Source organism: Staurois parvus, unplaced genomic scaffold (genome assembly GCF_062004578.1).
Source record: "Staurois parvus isolate SC_StPar_1 unplaced genomic scaffold, SC_StPar_1.0 ptg000365l, whole genome shotgun sequence".
Classification (NCBI taxonomy): Eukaryota; Metazoa; Chordata; class Amphibia; order Anura; family Ranidae; genus Staurois; species Staurois parvus.
Window position 1 is genome coordinate 84,315 of NW_028318161.1, and position 20,437 is coordinate 104,751.

Below are 20,437 nucleotides of genomic sequence, written 5' to 3' on the forward strand. Positions count from 1 at the left end.
AACAACGAGCCATAGATGGGGGTCAAGCGAATGCCCAGGTATTCAAATGAATAGGAAGCCCATTTGTAGGGGAAGTGGGATTGTAGGCGCAAAACCAAATCTGAGGTCAAAGTAATATTGAGAGCGAAAGTCTTATCCAAATTGATACGGAGACCCGAAATCAAGGAGAAGTGTGCAAGAACCTGGTGGAAATTTGGGAGCATTGTCATGGGATTAGTGAGAGTCAAGAGGGCATCATCCGCAAAAAGGTTCAACTCAAATTCCTGTCCTGCGTATGGAACACCCGATATATTACAACCAGCCCGGAGCGCTAAAGCCAGCGGCTCAAGCACTAGGACAAAGAGCTCCGGGACAAGGGGCATCCCTGTCTCATCCCTCGCCAAATAGGAAAGGGGTCTGAGAAATACCCAGCGTATTTAACCAAAGCTAAAGGGGAAGAATACAAGGCTTGGATCCAAGACAGAATAGAGTCCCCAAAGTCCCAACAAGACAGCATAAACCGCAGATATTTCCAGGATAGATAATCAAAAGCTTTATATCTGTCTAAAGACAGTAAGAATCTCAGGATTTTCCACTGTTGTAAATAGCTGCTGTCCTTTAATAAACACAAAACTGACTGGAGCTCTGCTTTAACCTGCCCTTTTACACTTGACCATGGCTAACATATCCACTGTGAAGCCCATCTCAGTTTTGACACAACATGCCCAGGGGTTAAATTCACCAGTAAAGAGATGTAAGGTCTTTAATTATTACCATTCTGTGTGGGCGGAAATAGTGTTTCTACAAGAAATTAATTTCCCTTCCTTCTATAAACCTAATTTCCTCCATAAACATTACCCTACATTTTTCTTAGCCAATGCCTTAGATAAAAGCATGGGGGTAGCAATCTGAATCTCCAAATATTTATCTTTTTCACCATCTTAGGTATTCAGTGATCCAGAAGGTAGGTATTTATTAGTGAATGGGGGATTTGGAGGTTACTTTAGTTACACTCCTTATGTACTAACTCCGATCAACTTAGCTTTTTTTAGACACTGTCTCAAACACTGTTCCTTCTTTTCCAGGGCACACTTACTAGGAAGGGACTGTAATAAGGCTTTGGAATCATCCCTAGATCAAACGCTCCCCCTTGGCTCCCCTATCCAAAAAACACCTAAGTTGAGCACCAGATTTGCTAAATTACTGAATGGTTGTGACTTAGTAGGTGTCTGGAGGGAATTTAACACAACCAAACATGATTACACTTTCTACTCTCATGTAGTGTTGCCACCTCATCCCTGAAAAACCAAACACACATTATTTAAACTGATTCTGAGGCTAATTTAACACAGATAAGACACTAAGTGAGTTAAATTACCACCTTAATTAGCCACAGAACCTGTGTAATTAGTATGTGTTCAGTTTTAAAGGAATCAGGTGGCAACCTTAGTCTCATGTCCACTCCACTTACTCCTGGATTGACCACTGTGTCAGGGCAAGGCCATTCCGCAGTGTGATTTGGCAGTTTAGGCCAGATTATGAAGAAAACAAGCACATTAGTGAGCAAGGTGTGTGTTTCCTTCATATTGGAGCTGGGATCAGAGATCAGCAAGTCAGTGTGTGAAGGGAACTGTGAGAGAAACTGCTATGCACCATACTGTCCAGGTCAGGTCAGATCAAGGTCCAAGCTTGAGAAAGAGACAGTCTGGGAAAGACAGCAGCTGGGAAGCTGCAGAAAGGACACAGATCTGAAAGGACAGCATTTAGGACACAAACACTGGATGTGTTTGCTGCTCAGGAGGACCAACACTGCTAAGCTGTGCTGCTAAGCTGCATAAAGAGCAGGGGTGGACTGACCATTTGGAAACTCGGGCACTGCCCGAGGGCCCGGGGTCAGTAGGGGGCCCCATGAGATGCCCCTGGTACCTTTTTCATAGGCTTTTTTGAGTTTGGGCAAGGACACAGGTGCCCCATGATCCCCTATTGCCCGGGGGCCCCATGAGTTGTCAGTCCGCCCCTGGTAAAGAGCCATGAGGTTGAATACCATTTGTATTTGATGGTGAGAACCCCTGCTTGGGAAGCCCTTTTTGAGTACTTTTGTTTTAAATAAAAGTGGGCAGAAAAAGCCCTGAAAAGTACCTCTAGAGTAGAGTGAAGTCACTGTTTTGGCACGACCAATGAGCTGTTAAACCCCCAAATCATCCCAACACATTTTCACATCCTCCACCAGAAAACCCGTAATGTACATTATCTAAGATTCTGGAGACCCCCTGGTCTAACCACTCTCCAGTCCAATTTCATTGATAAATAATGAACTGAAGTTATTCACTAAAATACTTGCGAACATATTATTTGCCTCTCTGGTCCACTACATACATTCGGACCAAGTCAGGTTTTTGCCCCACAGACAGGTGACAGATCAAGAACATAGAGCTATTGATTTAATCTCCCCTCTACATTCTTCATGGTATGAGGAAGCGGATCAGGAATGATCTTGTATTATTATTTGATATACACAAGGCTTTTGACTCCCTTTCATAGCCTTACCTTTTTCATATACTGGTGAGATGATATTTCGGTCCCAAGTTCTTCACCTAATTTAATTCCCTATGCAATATGCCAACAGCCCAAAATACATTGTGAGGCCACAAATTGGAGCCTCTTTCCAACCTCTCCGACACAAGGCAGGGCTGCCCACTTTCCCCTCTTATTTCTAATAGCTATAGAAACATTGGTCCTAGCAATTCGCCATGATCCAATATCCTGGGGATAACAAGTGGGGGCAGGAGCTACGAATGCATGTTATTTGCCCATGAGCTATTATTGTTCATCACCTCCCCTCATAACACCAATGAGCTTTTAAACTCCCAAATCATCATTCCCTGTTTTCACATCTTCCACCACAGTACCCCTAAAGACATTATCTAAGATTCTGGAGACCACCTGGTCTAACCACTCTCCAGTCCAATTTCATTGATAAATAATGACCTAAAGTTAATCACTAAAATACTTGTGAACATGTTATTGGCCTCTCAGGTCCACTACATTCATTCCGACCAAGTCAGGTTTTTGCCCCTCAGACAGGTGGCGGATCAAGTACATCGAGCTATTGATTTAATCTCAGGTTTCACAGCTAATTGACACAGTAGTTATTCAGCAGTTCATGTCAGGTTTACATCAGGTTCAGGACAGGATTAGCTCAGGATTTTATCCTGTTCACACATATGCAGTTTAGAAATGGTTCACATAGAAGTCAATAGCCTGTAATCTGCACTTGAACGTGAAAGCACTGCTAAGAAATCATACATGACTCTTTTTCAAACCGCACTGAATCTGCACTATATGACATATGTGAACAGGCACCATAGGAAGCAATGTTATTTCACATGTCATGCGAATTGGATGTGGTTCAAATCGCATCCAATCCACATACAGTGGGGCAAAAAAGTATTTAGTCAGCCATCAATTGTGCAAGTTCTCCCACTTAAAAAGATGAGAGAGGCCTGTAATTGGCATCATATGTAGACCTCAACTATGAGAGACAAAATGAGAAAAAAAATCCAGACAATCACATTGGCTGATTTGGAAAGAATTTATTTGCAAATTATGATGGAAAATAAATATTTGGTCAATATCAAAAGTTCATCTCAATACTTTGTTATATATCCTTTGTTGGCAATGACAGAGGTCAAACGTTTCCTGTAAGTCTTCACAAGGTTGGCACACACTATTGCAGGTATGTTGGCCCATTCCTCCATGCAGATCTCCTCTAGAGCAGTGATGTTTTGGGGCTGTCGCTGGGCAACACGGACTTTCAACTCCCTCCAAAGGTTTTCTATGGGGTTGAGATCTGGAGACTGGCTAGGCCACTCCAGGACCTTGAAATGCTTCTTACGAAGCCACTCCTTCGTTGCCCGGACGGTATGTTTGGGATCATTGTCATGTTGGAAGACCCAGTCACGTTTCATCTTCAATGCCCTTGCTGATGGAAGGAGGTTTGCACTCAAAATCTCACGATACATGGCCCCATTCATTCCTGTACATGGATCAGTCGTCCTGGTCCCTTTGTGGAGAAACAGCCCCAAAGCATAATGTTGCCACCCCCATGCTTCACAGTAGGTATGGTGTTCTTTGGATGCAACTCAGCATTCTCTCTCCTCCAAACACGACGAGTTGTGTTTCTACCAAACAGTTCTGTTTTGGTTTCATCTGACCATATGACATTCTCCCAATCCTCTTCTGGATCATCCAAATGCTCTCTAGCAAACTTCAGATGGGCCTGGACATGTACTGGCTTAAGCAGGGGGACACGTCTGGCACTGCAGGATCTGAGTCCCTGGTGGCGTAGTGTGTTACTGATGGTAGCCTTTGTTACGTTGGTCCCAGCTCTCTGCAGGTCATTCACTAGGTCCCCCGTGTGATCCTGGGATTTTTGCTCACCGTTCTTGTGATCATTTTGACCCCACGGGGTGAGATCTTGCGTGGAGCCCCAGATCGAGGGAGATTATGGTCTTGTATGTCTTCCATTTTCTAATTATTGCTCCCACAGTTGATTTATTCACACCAAGCTGCTTGCCTATTGCAGATTCAGTCTTCCCAGCCTGGTGCAGGTCTACAATTTTGTTTCTGATGTCCTTCGACAGCTCTTTGGTCTTTACCATAGTGGAGTTTGGAGTGTGACTGTTTGAAGTTGTGGACAGGTGTCTTTTATACTGATAACAAGTTCAAACAGGTGCCATTGATACAGGTAATGAGTGCAGGACAGAGGAGCCTCCTAAAGAAGAAGGTACAAGTCTGTGAGAGCCAGAAATCTTGCTTGTTTGTAGGTGACCAAATACTTATTTTCCACCATAATTTGCAAATAAATTCTTTCCAAATCAGCCAATGTGATTGGATTTTTGTTTCTCATTTTGTCTCTCATAGTTGAGGTCTACCTATGATGCCAATTACAGGCCTCTCTCATCTTTTTAAGTGGGAGAACTTGCACAATTGGTGGCTGACTAAATACTTTTTTTCCCCACTGTATATGTGAAGCATCGTTTAGAGTGTGTGTCCCTCATATTTTGTGCAAACTCTGGAGATGCCCCCCTCTGAAAGTTTTCATTTGCAACAAATCTTCCATTTTCTTTGTTCTCTACATAAATCCAGCCCGATCTTGCACAGCGATCACTGCTTGAAAACAGGTGTATAAGAGAAACTCTACAGCAGGGTGGCATCTCGATGTTCTACAAATTATCTATCACTCCAGCATCAAAACATTCTTATCAAATAGAAAAAGACCTTAAGACCTGATTCACACTAGTGTGGGCCATGCATCGCTCATTAGCATGGGCACAGTACTTGAATAGGCCGCTGTGCCAGCATTTCACACACGAAAAAGGTGCATGCACCTTTTCTGAAATGCATCCACACGGAACGGTTTCCGTGCGGTTCCCTCACCTGTAATCATGCTATGATCACGCTGCAGGATGGGATTCATGGGGGAGCTATTCATTATGAATGACACCCCCCCACATCTCACAAGAGAAGCTCAATGTGGGTGCCGGAATCGCATTGATTCCCACAACCTAGTGTGAACCTAGCCTTACATAGCCCCTGAGGTGGAGGACTGGAATGCCTGGAATGCATGTATCCATATGAATGTAGCATTGGTGGAAGCAGGATACAAGATATACACTAGATTAGGGTTTCTAAACCAGGGTTCCATGGAACCTTATGGTTCCTCCAGAGGTTTCCAGGGGTTCCTTAAGCAGTGAGCAATTTCTGCCTCTCAGATAAGTTCCCACTGACACCATTGGTCTTTTTAGCTATCTGTAATGGGGTAATTCTTCCAAATGGCCACAAGTGTAAGGAGCATTCTTCCCACTGACCATCACACTAATGTATCATGAGCTGTAAATATAGTCTTATTTCTCAGGGGTTCCCTGAGACTGGAAAGTTATTTCAAGGGTACCTCTGTGTAGAAAATGTTGAGAAAAACTAACTAGTTGGTATTTGGTACTGGTACGCCTTGCCAAATGTATCCAGGCTCCCTGTTCTCCTGCTTCTGGGGATGTGGCCAGCTGAGCCCTTAATTGTTGGTGGACCTGTCCTAAAGTCCATTGCTTTTGGATATGGGTCCATTCCCTCTGTCACCATGGTCAACATCCTCAAAGAGAGCATTATTATATGCCCCAGTGGACAATATCCCAAGACACACGCAAACTTTGATTCATTTCATGTTTTTAGCGGCCAAAATCTCTATTGCGACAGTTTGGAAAAGGCAGTAATTGACCAGGCCTTGATGAAGCGCAAGCTAACCTGGATTATTTACAATGAAAAGATTGTGGGTTTCTTACGGGATAAAAAAACCTTATGTGATTGCATCTGGAACACTTGGCTTTCTTATCTAAAGGTACCAGATAACTAGAGGTGGCTCCTAGGTGAGAAGGTGATAGATCCCTGGATTGTTCTCTCATTCTTCTCAACTCTTTTCTTTCTACTTTTTTCACTCCTGTTTTCCATATTCTTCCTTTACTTTTCATGTTGGTCACCGTTGTCATGACACCTGTCCCAACTTCTGGTTATTTGTTTGCTCATTACATGTGACATATTATTGTGTAAAGGAGGATGCGGTCTTTGATTTCAAAGGTACTTCTAACCTAGGTGGTTACCCTTTATGTCTATGATTCTAGTGGCTGGACTTGGCCTCACAGTGGAGCCCAGTCTCTAGTCGTACCTGCTTAATCATTCATCATTGTCTTTTGGCCTGTTTTAAGATCCTTTTGTCAGCATCTTCTGTGCCAGGCTTTGCTCTTGGCAGTCTTTATGTTAAATGTTCTGTAATGTATGTCTTCATTCTACTCTGTATCATTTTTTGTTAATTGTAAACCTAATAAAGTTGATTGAAACAGAAAATTTTGTGTTTTCACTTCACCTGCAATTTTACATGTTGTCAGAATGTCGTAAGTCACTGGAAAATCACTTTAGCGTGAACCAGAGCTCAAAGTTATTTTGCACAGATCATGCGTGATTTATTTGTTATATATTTTTGTGGAAGAGCTTGTGGAAACAGACATTTTGGCTCGTAAAGCCTAAAAACCAGGAGCTTTTGGGCATGAGGGAGGCATAGATGCAGCATACAGCAATCTATTAGCAGCATATCAGAATCCTGACAGACAGGCTGAAGTGCACAGCGGCTGTACACGAAGGAGTACTCATTTTTAGAGCCAGGAATTATGAGATTGGGGCATTTATCCCTATAGCCCAGGCTGTGGATAAGGGGGTACCACCAGTCCTCCTATACAGGGCCCAGGCCAGCAGGGGGCCCAGGCAGCTGGGTGAATTGGAAGGGGGCAGGGAGGGGAACTGGTATGGTGGGAGGGGGGTAATTACTGGAACCGATCCCCTGTAAGACTCTTCCTGCAGCAGCTGAACATTGGCTTCTTCTCCTCTCCCTACCGCTGGCTTTCAGCTGCTGCAGAGAGCCATACAGGGGATCGGTTCCAGTAATTTCTCCCTGCTGCACCCATCACCCTCCCTGTGAAACCATATGTTTCCCTCTGCTGCCCGGACCCCCCTGTGTGCATTACATTTACCAGCCTCTTCCTTTCCTGAATGGTACTGATCATTCATAACTGAGGCACAGTAAACTATGTTTTTTTTTTTGGAAGTGGGGCCCTGCCAGGTTTGCTGTATGGAGCCCCATGGTTTCTAACAGCAGTCCTGCCTATAGCCACCATGTATTTCAGCCTGCAAGCCACCTCTGCTTTGAGAGATGACCTGAAAAAGGGGTGTGCCCCATAATAATGTTGTTTTAGTAACTGGCTGTTTTATACCCTACTTGTGTATTGGTTTCAGCCTGACTTCCAGCCCTAATTTGCCCTTATGCCCAATCTTTAGTTCAGCATCACGCCAGGGCCATGGGGTCATATCTGGCCTGACGGCCCAGCTGCTTCCTGTCCAGCATCAAGACTGGGGAGGACTCAATAAGATCACTTCCCTTCTGCCCACACTGGCCCCTCCATCGAGTAGGCTTCTTACCAGTTTACCAACGCACTTCCGGTGCGATGGTGGCATCCTCCCCTGTGATCTAGTGTCCCGATATGTGGGATTTCATCACTGCTGGCACCCTTCCATCTTTTCAGCTGGACATCACCAGGGCAATAAATCATCAAGGCAATTCAGGCTTCTGTACAACCTCATGTAAGGTTTGTGACCTTATGCACCAGTGCTTTTAATACTTGCATGACTTCAATAAATATATCATATATATTTTACCTCCATTTACTCTCCAGGTGACAAATTTGTTTTATTGTCGACTCCAATCTCTGGTGCTTCTTATACATTTGTACTTCTTCTCTTCATCTGGTTCATATGATGATGTGAGCTGCTGTATTTTGCCATTCATGCCACAAACTGATACTCAATAACCACCTAGCATTCACCTTAGTGCCCTGGTCCCTGGTTTTCAGTGTTTGAGACTTCCCTGAGAGCAGCAGGAGCCAGTCTCTAGGGAGACTAATGTTACACATTCCAGGAAGCTTCAGGGACAACAGGAAGAAGGGTCAGCCACACAATGGAGGATTTATGAATATAGTGAATATTTATTGATCCATAGGACACACAAAACACCAGGACATGAATACAGGACCTGTTAACGTGTTTCACACGATCTCGTACTTAATCATAGTTATGCTTAAGCACTAGATCGTGTGAAACGCTTTAAAAGGTGCTGTATTCATGTCCTGGTGTTTTTTGTGTCCTATGGATCAATAAATATTCACTATATTCATAAATCCTCCATTGTGTGGCTGACCCTTCTTCCTGTTGCATCGTGTGTGAAGGATGTACCGCGGCAGCCATCTTGGATGAGGTCCGAACTACCATGAGGAGATAGCGAGCTATTTAGCTGATTTTAAAGCTGCATATACTCTGCATTGATGTAAGCGCTTTTAATAAAGTTTTACAATACTTTTAAGAAGGTTTTGCACGATTATACTGTATTTTCTTTTTGGGTATTCTCATCACTGATTTGAAGCATTATTATTATTAAGTGTTCTTGCATGGCAAGACCACTTACTGTTATCTCACATATATATTCTTATTATTATAGCCAAATTTACCATCCTAACTCCTCCCACAGTTTTTACACTACATAGACAGTAATATACCGAAACGTGCGGATTGTTCCCGATTGGTGTGCTATTATTGTGGAACGTTTCGCCGAATGGTTCAAGAAATATCGGTGTTTTTGTGGTGAAATTGGTCCCATAGGAATGAATGGCGCAATGTTCAAAACTAGAGTGGGAGCTGACAAAAGCTAGAGTGTGAGCTGAAAAATCAGGACATGATTTCTAAACTGCCATCACTCCCTCATTTTTAAGCCCACCTACACAAATCTTACATAAAAACGTTCAGCTATCCCTGCTGCCACTAAAAATGTCCACAGCTAAGCCATAGTCCTGATAGTTTTCACAATATGACCATTTGTTTGCAACTCACGCCACCCATTGACATTCATTGAAACTCCACTCTAGCCACCTCAAATCTGAAGGGCAATTTCTAAACTGCAACTGTGCCTTCATTTTTAATATTTCAGAGACATACTATGCATCAAAATGTAGGTCTGGGTCTTGTGATTCTCACAATATAAAGCTCTTTGGTGTACGATGTATAATTTTAAAACTACAACCATTTGAAGATGGCAACTGCCAGTGAAATGAGCAAGTTGGAACAGTTTGTTTTTAACCACTCTTCTGCCCTTGCTGTAGAGTGCGTTGCCATAGGAACCCAGGTGTGTGAGCAGGCAACAGAGTGACAAAAGCAGTTACTCCGCCCACTCCAGTTGTATACTACTGATGGAGGCAAGAACACTTCACACAATTTCCCCAGAAATTGTAGATTTTCTAGTTATTATTATTATAATACAGTATTTATATAGTGCCAACAGTTTGCGCAGCGCTTTACAATATAACAGGAGACAGTACAATTACAATAGATTTCAGTACAGAAGGAATGTGAGGGCCCTGCTCATGGAGCTTACAATCTAAAGGAAGGGGAGATGATACAAACGGTGATAGCTGCGGGGATGATCTGGTGGAGGTGATTCAAGTACAGTTCTTAGGTGGAGGTGGGGTAGGCTTCCTTGAATAAGTGAGTTTTCAAATATCGCCTAAAGGCAGACAGGGTGGGGGCTGACCGGACATGCTGTGGTAGGGAGTTCCAGAGGATGGGAGAGGCTCTAGAGAAGTCCTGGAGGCGAGCGTGGGAAGAGGTGATGAGGGAGCTAGAGAGGAGGATATCATGGGAGGAGCGGAGTGGATGATTTGGGCGGTATCTGTGGATGAGGTTGGTGATGTAGCTAGGGGCAGTGTTGTGGATGGCTTTGTAAGCTGTGGTTAGAATTTTGAATTTTATACGTTGGGTTAATGGAAGCCACTGGAGGGATTGGCAGAGAGGGGCAGCAGTTGCTGATCGGTTGGTAAGGTGTATGAGTCTAGCAGCAGCATTCATAGCATTGGTTATAAGAGCCTGGAGTGACTATTGGGTCTGAGTCAAGCTTGCATTACCTGTCTTCTGGTAAGGTATATCGGTTGATAGGTGCTTTAATAATTAGACCATGAAGGATATTGACCACTTTATGAAGTTTAGCGTGGCACCAGTTTACATCACAGGAATATTAGCTGATCTTGTAGGGGCAGCAGAGTCCTGGAGCACTGTATTTGATTGACTTAGCCTACACTACCTGTTGATTTGGTAAGGCACATGGATTAACAGGAGAAACACTGGATTGATTGCACTTTATGATCACTTTCCATAGTGTGGTGTGGAACATACTCACTGTATGGTCACCATTTAGAGTGTGGCGTGGCACATACTCACTGTGTATGAGGAGTGTGGAGTATTAAGTACTGGTTATTAATTTTGATTAGCGAAGTTATTTATGAATTTAATCATGGGGACATGGATTATAATTCACACGCACCTGTTATACTTGCATTAAAGGATAATGTTGAGTTTATTTGTTTTGAGGTTGTAATGAACTGCCTGGCGGTACTTCTAGCAATCCATGGAATAGGATTTCCCAGAGCGCGGAGTCTAAGTCCCAGTCTGCTTGTTCACCAGGGCTCCTGATGGTGGGGATGGACTTGGAGCAGACAGAGACCAGGTCGCGGCCCCTAAGTACACCCACCCGTGGTAGAGGGATCCGCCAGAGGTATCTGCAGGATGAGAGCCTGATGTGAAGGGGAGATTGGATGGCTGAGCAGAAGCGTGGTCAGACGGGCCGAGTCGGTAACCGTGAGGGCAGCGCGGTACAAGGCAGCAGACAGAGAATGGTCAGGTCACACGCCGGGTCAGTAACAGAAGGTCAGATCCAATGAGGGGCATCCAAGAGAGAGGTCAGGCAAGCCAGGGGTCAGAGCAGGAGATTACAGCACGGTCAGGAACAATCCGGGTCAGCAACGATCAAATAGCAAAGGATACAGGAGCAGGAACACAGGATAGACCAAACGGCAGCCAGTGTTAGCACAGAGCGGATTTAAATACCACACCCTGCGCTGTCATTGGTGCCAGGCGCGCACCCACGGTCCTGAGTGCGCATGCACGAGTTCCGTCTCCGCCAGCCAGGACCTAGTGTCCGCACACCAGTGCGAGTCAGCACACTGCGCCTGCGCCGGGCCCCATGCCGCGGTGGCTCCTGACATTGCCCCCCCCTTACGGGCAACCTCCGGGTGCCCAACTGATCTCTCCTCCGTGGGTGGTTCCGATAAAATTCCCGGACAAGTCTGGGGGCATGAACATTTTGGGCTGGTTCCCATGAGTTCTCCTCAGGGCCATAACCCTTCCATTTGATCAGGAACTGTGTCTGGCCCCCCCTTTTCCGGCAATTCAGGATTGCTTCCACCTCACATTCTTCTTGTTCATCAATGGTTATTGCTTCTGGATGTCTGGACTTCCGATCCGGGAAGGGGTCAGGCGTAGCTGGCTTCAGTAGCGACACATGGAAAACTGGGTGAATTTTAAAAGTTTCCGGAAGAGTGAGTTCATATGCTACCTTGTTGATCATTCGTTTCACCCGGAATGGACCCACAAACTTCAGCCCCAGTTTCTTCAACGGGCAAGACATCTTCAAATTCGTTGTTGCCAGCCAGACTTGATTCCCAGGTTGCAACACTAGTTCCCCCCTTCTCTTCCTGTCGAAGGCCCTTTTGTTGTCCTCCTGGGCGTTTGCAATGGCTTCCTGAAGTACCTTGTTGTTGGCAGAAAAAAAATTCAGCGTGCTTTGAGTGGCAGGAACTGAGCTTTCAGCAATCAGATCAGGCATAAATATGGGATGGAACCCATAATTCGCAAAAAATGGGGATTGTCCCGTAGCTGAATGATTTGCGTTGTTATAGGCAAATTCGGCCAGTGGCAAGAGTGCCAGCCAATCGTCCTGCAGGAAGGACATGTAGCATCTCAAGTATTGCTCCAAGGTTTGGTTTGTCCTCTCCGTCTGCCCATTTGTCTGTGGGTGGTAAGCGGAAGAAAGGGACAATCTGATTCCTAATGCTTCACATAACGCTTTCCAGAACTTCGAGGTAAACTGGACTCCTCGGTCTGAGACAATGTCTTCAGGAACTCCATGCAGTCTTACCACTTCTGTTATGAAGATTTGCGCTGTCTCCAGAGCTGATCATTTGCCACGGCCGATCAGGTATAGGCAGTGGGCGTAGCAAACCCCAGGCCTTGCTCCTGGAGGGTTTGTTCCTCTGGCAGGTGGCACAAGTCTTGACGTAGAGCTCACAATCCTTGATCATACTTGGCCACCAGAATGTGTGCTGGAGTATATCTAGGGTTTTTGCCATCCTGAAATGACCTGCCATCAGGTGGTCATGGCAGTGTCCCAGGACCAAGGTTCGGACCTCTTCCGGTACCGCGATGAGCCCTTCCTTCCATAAGAGCCCTCCCTTGCTCTGGAGGGACACCCCGGGTGGGTTTGGCATTCCCACGGAGGCATCCTGTAGCCTGGAACGTAGCTCCGTTTGGAGGGCAAGAAAGTTCCTCGAAGACAAGATAGTGTCTGGTTTAGGGACCTCTTCAGGGTCTTCAAACATGCGCGAAAGGGCATCGGGCTTCGTGTTCTTGGAGCCCGGTCTATATGTGATGTGGAGTGAGAACCGGGAGAAAAAGAGTGCCCATCTCGCTTGGCGTGGTCTCAAGCATTTTGCCGTTCTCAAATACTCTAAGTTCTTGTGATCGGTGAAGATCAGAATTGGATGCGTGGCTCCTTCCAGCAAGTATCTCCACTCCTCCAGTGCGGTCTTTATGGCCAAAAGTTCTTGATCTCCAATATTGTAGTTCCTTTATGCCGGTGTTTCCTCGAGAAGAACGCCACTGGGTGCAGGAGCTCCTTGGTGCCTTTTCTCTGGGACAGGACGGCCCCTACTGCGTTTTCCGAGGCATCAACTTCCAAGACATAAGGCAGGGAGGAATCAGGATGACTGAGAATGGGAGCGGTGGTGAATAATCCCTTCAGAGTTTCAAATGCCGCTTGAGCCTTGGGTGTCCACTTGAAACGGACCCCCTGTTTGGTCAGCTGGGTAATGGGGGAAACCAGACCAGAGAAGTTCCTGATAAACTTTGTATAAAAATTTGCAAAGCTAATAAAGCGTTGCACGCCCTTCTTGTCCGTGGGTACTGGCCAATCCAAGATCGCCGAGACTTTCTGTGAATCCATCACAACCCCCGTGGTGGAGATGATCACCCCAGGAACACATTACTGTGCTGCTCGAAGCTGCACTTGTCAGCTTTAGTGTACAGTCCGTGTTGGAGTAATCGCTCCAATACACTGGTAACATGACTCCTATGAGCTTCAAGTGAGGGAGAGAAGATTAATATGTCATCTAAATAGATGACCACGAAAACATCAAGATAATCTCGAAATACATCATTGATGAAGTGTTGGAACGTGGCCGGGGCATTGCAGAGTCCGAATGGCATGACCAAATACTTGAAATGGCCAAATCGAGTATGAAACGCCGTTTTCCACTCATCCCCCTCCCTTATACGGACCAGATTATATGCACCCCTTAAGTCTAGCTTCGTAAAGATCACTGCTGATTTTAGTCTCTGGAAGAGTTCTCGGACCAGGGGCAGTGGGTAGCGATTTTTTATCGTTATTTTGTTTAAATCGCGATAACCAATGCAGGGCCGTAGGGACTTATCTTTTTTCTCAACAAAAAAGATTCCACCCCCAGCTGGTGACGTGGAGGGACGGATGAACCCCTCTTGGAGGTTCTCATTGATATACTCCTTGAGGACCCCTAATTCTAGCTCAGACCGGGGGAAAATCCAACCGAACGGAATCTCAGAACCGGGTAGGAGGCCAATGGGACAGTCCTATGTTCGGTGTGGAGGAAGGACGTCCGCCCCTCGTTTACTGAAGACATCCAAAAAACTGTGGTAGGCCGGAGGGATGGCCTGAATTAGGTTGGTATCTCCGTCCATGCATAAGAGGAATTGGGGAGCCGCGGGGCCCGAGGCGTAGCAGTGTTCCCGACAATACAGGGATTGGAACTGAATGGACCCAGTCTCCCAATCAATCTGGGGATTATGGGCCCACAACTAAGGAAGCCCCAGAATGACTGGGAACAGAGGGGAGGCTATAGTGTCCAGTCGGAGGAACTCCCGGTGATGGCTAGCTACTGTAGTGCAGATAGGAGGAGTCTCCCGGTCTACCAACCCCAACTTGATACGTGACCCGTTGGCCAAAAATATGTTAAGACCCCGTTCCCTAGTCTGGAGGGGGATTTTCTGTTGATTGGCAAAGTCTAAATCCAAAAAGCAACTGCATGCTCTGGAATCAATTATTGCCGTCACCGACACGGTTCTTCCTGGGAGCTTAAAGAAAACAGGTATGGCTAAGTAATCAGACTGGTTGAGACTTTCAGCAGATACAGAAGAAAAAAATAGAGGCAGACTTACTCATTTTCACGGGGCAGGAACGCACCATATGACCGGCTTCTCCACAGTACAGGCACAGATTCCTAGACCGTCTTCTCTGGCGTTCTTTGTCCGACAATGATGGCCGAGCCAATCCAAGCTGCATGGGTTTGGGGTTATCCTCAGGCTCTGAGATCCGGTTTCCTCCCAGCAAAGGTTGGACTGAGCCCCGAGGGGGTACCCATGTTGCTCTCTGACCCTGGCTGGTCCTCTCAAATCTGCGTTCCCGCAGTCTGCTGTCTATCTGAATAGCCAAGGTAATGAGGTCCTCCAAAGAATCGGGTAGGCCTACCCGAGCTAACTCATCCTTAAGAGCCTCGGAGAGCCCTATGCGGAACTGGTGGTGTAAGGCAGCGTCGTTCCACCGGGTATCCCCCATCCATCGTCTAAATTCTGACGCATATTCCTCCGCTGCCCAGTGTCCTTGTCTGAGGGAGTACAGGGCCGTTTCTGCGGAGGCTGCCCGCTGCAGGTCATCATACAACACGGCCATTGTGTCAAAGAAGTCCGTTACCGTCTCCAGGTTGGGGTTCATCCTGGAGCAGGGATATGATGAATCCCACCTTAACTGACTCCGTGGAAAATGTGCGTGGCTGCAGAGTAAAGTAAAGTAGACACGCATTCCAGAAGGTCCTGAATCGTGCTCGGTCCCCGCTAAAACGTTCCGGCAATGGAACACGGGGTTCTGGAGTAGGCAGTGCAGCTATAGCTCCAGTAGATGGTCCTGGAGATTCTCCGGACGGAGCAGGGGTAGCCGAATTCTGGGAGGTGGTGGCAGGTGCGGCTAGCATCTGAATGCGGTTTTCCAGATGTGTGTATCCATCTTGCAGCATCTTGACGACTTGGGTCAGAGCCGCCAGGTGCTCGCATATGTCCTCTAGTGGGGATGGCCCTCTTCCAGGCTCCGTCAGGGCCCTTTGGTACTGTAATGAACCGCCTGGACGTACCTCTAGCAATCCACAGAATAGGATTCCCCAGAGTGCGGAGTCTAAGTCCCAGTTTGCTTGTTCACCATGGCCCCTGATGGTGGGGATGGATTGGAGCAGACAGAGACCAGGTCACGGCCCCTGAGTACATCCACCCATGGTAGAGGGATCCACCAGAGGTATCTGCAGGATGAGAGCCTGATGTGAAGGGGCGGATGGGCCCGAGCAGGACGGATGGATGGCTGAGCAGAAGCGTGGTCAGACGGGCCGAGAAGGTAACCGTGAGGGCAGCGCGGTACAAGGCAGCAGGCAGAGAATGGTCGGGTCACACGTCGGGTCAGTAACAGAAGGTCAGATCCAATGAGGGGCATCCAAGAGAGAGGTCAGGCAAGCCAGGGGTCAGAGCAGGAGAATACAGCACGGTCAGGAACAATCCGGGTCAGCAACGATCAAATAGCATAGGATACAGGAGCAGGAACATAGGATAGACCAAATGGCAGCCAGTGTTAGCGCAGAGTGGATTTAAATACCGCGCCCTGCGCTGTCATTTGTGCCAGGCGCAAGTTCCGTCTCTGCCGTGGCCGGCCAGGACCTAGTGCCGCACACCAGTGCGAGTCGGCACACTGCGCCGCGCCCCACGCTGCGGCGGCTCCTGACAGAGGTATTTTGAATAGAAGAGGACAAATAGGTTTGCTGTGCACATAGTTTTGAAGGAGCACCAAGTACTGGGGACTATATGAAGATCTAAATAAGGCTGATGGACCTATATTAACCTCCCTGGCGGTATGATTATTTCAGATTTTTGGTGCTGAAAGCGGTACCATTTTTTTGCATGGAAATATGTATTTTTTTTATTGTAGGCTGTAATTTTTAGGAAAAACTCACTGAAATCTGTCCGAACAAGAGTCTAGTAAACATCCCGGGTATGATAAAATTTGAAACACAAAATCATAAATTATAATTTAATAAATAATCATAAAAATAATATAAAAATAATAAAAAATTTAATTCAATAATATAATCAAACCAAAAACACTGAAATGTGAAATAGAGCGCCAAGTTCGCACATTGCTGAGCTCAGTCGCAAAATCGTTTTCAGTTTCTGATGACGAATTTCCCCCACGAATCATTATCACTCAATTCTGTAAGTGGTTCTGATTTACTATCGCTGTTCTCTAGCTGATCTAAACCGCTTTTGACCTAAAGGGACACTTTTTGGACGCCATGGACATTTCTCAGTTTCCAGGCAGAAAGAACAGACAAAATGCAGGCAGGGTGCAGGACAAAGCACTAGGGACAATATGTATGTGAAATAGGTTGAAACAGCAATGTTTTACTGTGTAAAATGAAAAAAAAAAAAAATGACATTTTTTAAAATTTTTAAATTTCCCGCCGCCGGGGGCGGCGGCGCCCGTACGTCCCGACGTCACAGGGACAGGACACAGAAGCCGGAGGAGATGGCCAGGGACGCTGCAGGGGACACATCGTGGGAGCGCAGGGTAAGGTAAGTGAAGAACACATGCCGGAGCAGCGCCGCATGGTATTCCCGAGTGTAGCTCGGGGTTACCGCTTTTGGTACTGAAATGTTACCCCGAGCTACACTCGGGAATACCGCCAGGGAGGTTAATAACCAGCATATTGAACATTGATTTATATTCACAGGGACTGACACTGTTATACACCGCGTTCCAAATTATTATGCAAATTCTATTTAAGTGTCACAAAGATTAAATATTTTGTTTTTCAGTTTAACTCATGGATGGCATTGTGTGTCAGGGCTCTTTTGATCACTGAAAACAATCTCGAACACCTGTGATAATTAGATTGGCCTGTGAGCCCAATTTAAGGAAAAACTACTAAAGGACGGTGTCAGGGATCCCCTCGATCCCCGCCATGATGGTCCCGGTGCAGGCGCAGTATGCCGCCCTGTGCAGGGACGCGGGCTCTAGGTCCGGGCCGGCCGCGGCGCGTGAGTTCGCGCATGCGCAATAGGAGCCGCGGCCGCCTGCTGGGCACCAATGGCAGCGCAGGGCGCGATATTTAAACGGCCCTGAGCTGTCATTCAGTGCCTTCTGGTCTTGTCCTTGCCCTGTATCCTGTATCCTGTATCTGAACCTGTAAGTTGCTGACCCGGATTGTACCTGACCACTGCTGAATTCTCCTGCCCAGACCCTTGCTTTGCCTGACCTCTCTTCCGTATGTCCCCTATTGGATCTGACCTACTGTTGATGACCTGGCGTGTGACCCGACTATTCTCTGCCCGCTGCCTTGTACCGTGCTGTCCTCCCCGTTACCGACCCGGCTTGCCTGACTCTGCACTTGCTCCGCCATCCATCCATCCATCCATCCATTCCTCTCAGCGGGGTTCCCAGACCTCCTCATATCAGGCTCTCTCCCGTGGGAGCCCCTGGCGACCACCCCTACCGCTGACGGGTGTCCTCAGTAAGCACGACCTGGTCCTGGGGTACTCCAAGTCCATCCCCACCATCAGGGGCTCTGGTGAACAAGTACTCTGGGACTTAGACTCCGTGCGCTGGGGACGCCTGATTAGTGGAGTGCTAGTGGTGTCGCCAGGCGGTCCCTTACAGTACCAGAAGGCCATGACTGAGCCTAGAGGAGGGCCCTCCCCGCTGGAAGAAATTTGCAGGCATCTATCTAACCTGACGCAGGCCGTAGCAGCCCTGCAGGATAAATGCATGCAGCTGGAGCACCGCTTCCAGACCTGCTCCCTATCTGACCCAGCCCCCCGGCTGCTCTTGAGCCAGCATCAGGGGCCTCCGCCCCGCTACCTATGGCGGAACCCCGGGTACCCCTACCGGAGCGTTTTCACGGGGACCGCACACGCTTCAGGTCATTCCGTGAGTCCTGCCTCCTATTTTTTGAACTTCAACCCCGTACCTTTTTGACCGAATCAGTGAAGGTGGGATTTATAATCTCACTGTTGCAGGGCGAACCCCAAGATTGGGCCCATCGGTTAAGGGGAAACAATGACCCACACCTAGGAACAGTCAAGGACTTCTTTGAGGCGATGGCCATCCTATATGATGACCCGCAGCGGGCTGCTTCTGCCGAAGCAATCTTATACACACTCCGACAGGGCCGTCGGGCGGCCGAGGAATACGCCTCAGATTTTAGGCGCTGGATGGGGGACACTCGCTGGAACGAGTTTGCTTTGTTGCACCAGTTCCGCATGGGGCTATCAGAACCCCTAAAGGATGAGCTGGCCCGGGTGGAGGTTCCTGAGTCATTAGAGGACCTAATTGCCCTGACGATAAAGATTGACCGACGACTGCGGGAACGCAGGTTTGAGAGGTCTGGCCAGGGTCGTGGAAACAACTGGGGTCCATTCCTAGGCCCCAGCCAACCACCTAGACCAAGTATCCAGAATCCACTCCCAGGAGATGTTCCAGAACCCATGCAACTAGGCCTGGCTCGGCCCAAATTATCGCCAGAAGAACACCAGCGGAGACGCTCGCAGAACCTCTGCCTCTACTGCGGGGAAGCCGGTCATATGGTACGATCCTGCCCTCAGAAAATGAGTAAGTGTACCTCTTTTTCTTCCTTGTCTATTGGCAATGTCAGTCCTTCCCAATACTTAGTTGTACCCCTCTCCTTTCAGCTCCCCGAAAGGACCGTGGAAGTGACAGCCATAATTGATTCGGGGGCATGCAGTTGTTTTCTGGATTTAGACTTTGCTCGTCAGCAGAAAATTCCCCTCCAACCCAGAAAGAGGGGTTTTAACATATTTTTGGCCGATGGTTCCCAGATAAAATCAGGAGTGGTTAATCAGGAAACTCCCCCTATTGCCACTACCATTGCCAACCAACACCGGGAATTCCTCCGCCTGGATGCCATTGCGTCACCTCTGTTCCCAGTCATTTTGGGGCTCCCTTGGTTACGGGCCCATAACCCCCAAATTGACTGGGAAACCGGGTCAATCTTGTTCCCTTCCCCATACTGTCAGGAACACTGCCGCACTTCAGGCCCGGCAGGCCCCCAGGTCCTCCTATGCTCCGAGGGGGATTCTGATCTGAAACAGGTTATTCCCACAGAATATCATGAATTCCTGGACGTGTTCAGTAAACGGGGAGCAAATGCCCTGCCCCCCCACCGCCCGTATGACTGTCCCATTGACCTGTTACCCGGCTCTGAGATTCCTTTTGGGCAAATTTTTCCCCTATCGGAACTCGAATTGGGGGCCCTGAAGGAATACATAGAGGACAGTCTCCAGAAGGGGTTCATCCGTCCCTCCACTTCGCCAGCAGGGGCGGGGATCTTCTTCGTGGAAAAAAAAGACAAATCTCTGAGACCATGTATAGACTACCGGGAGCTGAACAGGGTCACGATTAAAAATCGTTACCCATTACCGTTAGTGCCAGAGTTATTTCAGAGCCTGAAGACTGCGGTCATATTTACTAAACTTGATCTAAGGGGGGCGTACAACCTAGTTCGCATAAGGGAGGGGGACGAGTGGAAAACCGCGTTCCGTACACGGTTTGGGCACTTTGAATACCTGGTCATGCCATTTGGTCTGTGCAATGCACCAGCCACATTTCAGCATTTCG